Source organism: Suricata suricatta, chromosome 16, assembly GCF_006229205.1.
Source record: "Suricata suricatta isolate VVHF042 chromosome 16, meerkat_22Aug2017_6uvM2_HiC, whole genome shotgun sequence".
NCBI classification, from domain to species: domain Eukaryota; kingdom Metazoa; phylum Chordata; class Mammalia; order Carnivora; family Herpestidae; genus Suricata; species Suricata suricatta.
Genome location: NC_043715.1, coordinates 52,653,789 through 52,658,031, shown reverse-complemented (window position 1 = coordinate 52,658,031; position 4,243 = coordinate 52,653,789). Strand labels below are relative to the sequence as shown.

Here is a 4,243-nt window from a genome sequence, read left to right as displayed (position 1 = left end):
AGCAGGCTCCAGGCTCTGAGCTAGCTGTCAGCACAGAGCCCAACGCGGGGCTCGAACCCACGAATGTGAGACCTGACCTGAGCCGAAGTCGGAGGCTTAACCGACTGAGCCACCCAGGCGCCCCTTCCCCACGTATTCAAATGACGGTAACACCCCTCTTCAAAAGCGGCTTGTGATGACTGAATAGAGACTGTAAATGAAGGTCCTTTATAAACTGTAAACCATCACCCAGACAGTATCTGATTATCTAAGTAGGATTATTTGAGGATGGTGGATAACCTTCAGAAAAACAGAATTTACCTCCCGAGATCCAAATCTCACATCGGTTGAATGGCGACTGTAATATTTGAAATCTCAGCTTGTATGAGGCTGCCCGTCTGCCTTAGCTACGGCGCTCCAGGCTGCAGGGGGGCGTGCAAACAGCTTTGGAGAATCAGGTGCAGAGCGAGGGGAGCACTGTGCTGCCTGTCTCGTATGCTGTCTCTGATCTTCCCCCATAGTCACCGTAGGAGCCCCGAGTGGGCTGTTAGGGGTAGCTGGTGATATACCAGGAAAACCCACTCAGACTTGTTTTGCCTTCTTCAGTGTGCCAAGCCAAGGCCGCTGTGGACTGCGTGAACTAGAACAGTGAATTAGCTGCAAGAATTCAAGTTGGCCACTAGGAGCCAGTATACACAGAGTAAGAGAATTACGGACTCTGCATGGGATCACCCAATGCAATCCCCTCATTTTAGACACGGGGCTTAGAGAAGGACAAGGTCTTGCCTAAGGCCATTGGGCAAAATGGTGGAAGTGAAATTCATACCCAGACAGGTCCTGGAATGAATGATCATCGCATAGCATGAATTGCTTTTAACAAATTTGGAAGGGGGGGAGGGGGAGAGCAGGGGGGGGCTAGAGGGTCTCATTTCCATCCATGTACCCCCCAAATCCTGCCACAAGAGCCATCTTGCAAAGTTTGTGTGACCTAGGAAATATCTTTTTTTTTTTTTAAGTTTTTATTTATTTTGAGAGAGCACAAGGGGGACGAGGCAGGCAGACAGGAGAGAGAGAGAGAATCCCAAGCCGGTTCGGCACTGTCAGCTCAGAGCCCAACTCGGGGCCCGATCTCACAAACCACGTGATCACGACCTGAGCTGAAATCAAGAGTTGGACACTTAACTGACTGAACCACCCAGGCGCCTTAACTTGGAAAATTTCAAGAGTGCGGGGCTGGGACAACAGGCTTGACCAGGGGTCACTAGCTTTGAAATATGTGACTTCTGCAATCATGACCTGATGGGAGCCGGGCCAGTGTGATCTGGGACTCTGGGGAAAGGCAAAGTTGTGTAAATGAAAACAAGAGTGACGAGAGGCTTGGAGGCAGAAGGCCCAGTTGCTTCTTTCCACCTTGTCAGATACCCTCTACAACCAACTGATTAGGGACTATCAGTTAGATAGATTAGGGCATCTGACCGGCTCAGTCAGTAGAGCATGTGACTTTGGATCTCAGGGTCATGAGTTCGAGACCTTCATTGGGCATGGAGCCTGCTTAAAAAAAAAAAAAGAAAAAGAATATATATTTTTTCTCAGCTCCTAACGATGTCTCAGATACTCTACTCAGCCTGGCCTTAAACCTTTCCCTCAGCTTCCCTCTTCATCCAGTAGGGGTTCCAGCTGGGACATGCCTCCTTGGAGAAGAGAGGGAGGCCAGCCATCCTGGACACACCTTTTCTCCATTCCCATTTAAAGCCCAAAGTTTGGGGGCCTAGAGGAGGGATGGGCATGGGGGCAAGTGACTCTTGACCTGAGTGGCCACAGCAGTAGCTTTCTCTTGGCTGAAGTCAATTCTCATGGCTAACCCTGGATGTGTCCAAAGACAGGTTGTCTCATGGAGCAAAAATGTGAGAACCTGGGGGGGGGGCGCGGGGGCGGGGATTCAGTGAGGTTTCTGGACTCCTCTGTTTATCTTTTTATATTTAATTTTTAAAAGTAATTTCTACATGTTAGGACACCTGGGTGGCTCAATCGGTTAAGCGTCCCAACTCTTGGTTTCGGCTCAGGGCATGATCTCACGGTTCGTAGGTTCAAGCCCCACGTTGGGCTCCGCACTGACAGCATGGAGCCTGCTTACGATTCTCTCTCTCCCTCTCTCTCTGCCCATCCCAGGCTCATGTTTCTCTCAGAAAGAAAAAAAAAAAAAAACTTAAAATAGTAATCGCTATATGCAACAGGTGGGGCTCAAACTCAAAACCCGAAGATCCACAGTCACATGCGGCAATGACTGAACCAGCCAGGAGCCCCTGGATTCCTCTCTCGTTTTTTTTCTTTCTTTCTTTTTTAACATATACTCTTTTAAGTTTTTAAAAAATGTTTATTTTTGAGAGAGAGAGAGAGACAGAGCACGAGCGGGGAAGGGCAGAGGGAGAGAGACAGAACTCAAAGCAGATTCCACGCTCTGAGCTGTCAGCACAGAGCCCCACACCGGGCTCAAACTCAAACTGTGAGATCATGACCTGAGCTGAAGTCGGCTGCTTAACTGACTGAGCCACCCAGGAGTCCCTGAAAGATTCTGATTAGAAAGAAGGTACAACACTTGGGTCAAAATCTAAAGATGAGCAACCCCCCACCTCCACCTTGAAGGGGCTGAGAAGAAAGCAGTGAGGTGGGGGGGGTACACGAGTAGGGGGGGAAAGGGAGGTATAAGGGTGGGGCGGCAGGGAGAGAAGCCCCCAAGGCCAGGAGGCCCAGAAGCCTACACTGCAGTTGGAAGGGCCCCCATGTTGGAGGGATCCCCTGGAGGGAGATGGAAGTGGGGACTTACGGGAATCCGTGAGTCCGGTAGGCTGGGAGGCCCTGAAGGTCCAGTTTGGCACTTTGTCCGAGGCCCTTGGAGGTTGGTGAAAGGAATGGACTGATCCTAAGGCGGGGATGAGCCACGGGGCTCCCTGGTGGGCCATGGAGACGCCTGCACGGGATTCCCTCCCTCAGCCCGGGGTCCCGTCTCCCCTCAAAGCTTCGCTCGGCATCTCCAGGCCTGGGTTGCGTCTCCCCGGACGGAGCAGAAGCCACCCTGCCGAAGCAATAGCAGTCGACTCCATAGATATCCAAAGCAAAAAAGTCCGGAGTAAACCCTGAGAAAGGACAACCAATCAGAGAGCGAGCCGAGTTCGCGCTCAGAAACTTAGCCAATGAAAGAGCGAGGGTGCCGGCTCGCGGATTTGCGGGATGGGGAGACTCGGCCTCAACGCGAGCTCACTCGCCAATCAGAGGCGAGAATGACTGTCTCGCGCAGCCATCTAACACGGAGTGGGCGGAGCTCAAACGTAACGCTACGAAAGTTCCCCCACGAATCGGAAGTTTCGCTGCCCCCGACGCAGGAGTTGATTGGTCACTTGCAGAACCCGCCTCTCAATTTTGGAAAACGGATAAAGGACGTTCCCTTAGAGACACTAGAGCCCGCCTCCGCTCTGTAGTGTGGGAGGGGGGCCTTAAAGGGCCAGGTCCTTGGTAAGTCGACGTCGGACCCTCTTCGCAGAAATCAGAGAAACAGAAATTAGAGAAACAGCAGAACAAAATCGGAAGTAATTCCGTTGCAGGAATTGAGCAGGAAGCACTTTCCTGCGCAGAAACGGGGACACCAAAAGTTTCAGCAGCAGAGCGGGGATTCGAATCCTCATTTCCGAGCCCTACCTCGACAAAATAGTCATGCCTCTTTGGGATAACCAAAGGATGAGACCCAGATCTAATCACATTGGCTGAGAAAGGTAAATCCTGGCTTCATGATAAAAATCTTTTCGTTCCAGCCAACTGGCCTTTGCTCACGCCATTTCTTCATCCCACTCACTCTAGACCTACCCCAAAGGCCACCTCCCCTAAACCAAACTAAACACACACACACACAAACAAAAACCGAAACAATAAAAAAAATTAACCCGCCCCTTGCCTGCAGGCAGCAATGTTTTCCTGCCCCACCTCCCTCCCCCTTTGCCTCGGGCCCCCAGCAGCATTTCCCGGCTTGGGGCTCCCGCTGTCCTGTTACAGATCGCCCTGGAATGTTACTGTCTTCTGTCTCTGTGTCTGTGCCCCACCCCTCAAGACGGGTGATATCTCCGTCCTGAGCAACATCCTGAACAGGGCCTGGATTCGAAAGAAAGGCAAAAAGTGAAAGCTTCTAACTAGGCTTTCCCAATCTGTAAGAGGTAACATTATGAACTCCTGGTGGGGGGGGGGGGGAAGGGGAGGGGAGGGACATATATATATA

General features: G+C 51.4%; 1 protein-coding gene across 3 annotated transcripts in view; it reads left to right on the top strand.

Annotated features, from left to right (window-relative positions):
- Nucleotides 1-3,470: 3,470 nt before the first annotated feature.
- The window catches only part of C16H19orf84 (chromosome 16 C19orf84 homolog), a 6,254-nt gene continuing 5,481 nt past the window's right edge, over nt 3,471-4,243 (top strand). For 2 of the 3 annotated variants that reach the window (XM_029925558.1, XM_029925560.1), the window contains exon 1: nt 3,471-3,746. The gene's annotated coding sequence lies outside the window, so the exon portion shown is untranslated. Of the gene's footprint in view, nt 3,747-4,023; nt 4,182-4,243 lie in introns of all 3 variants that reach the window. The other variant, XM_029925559.1, reaches the window with a different exon arrangement.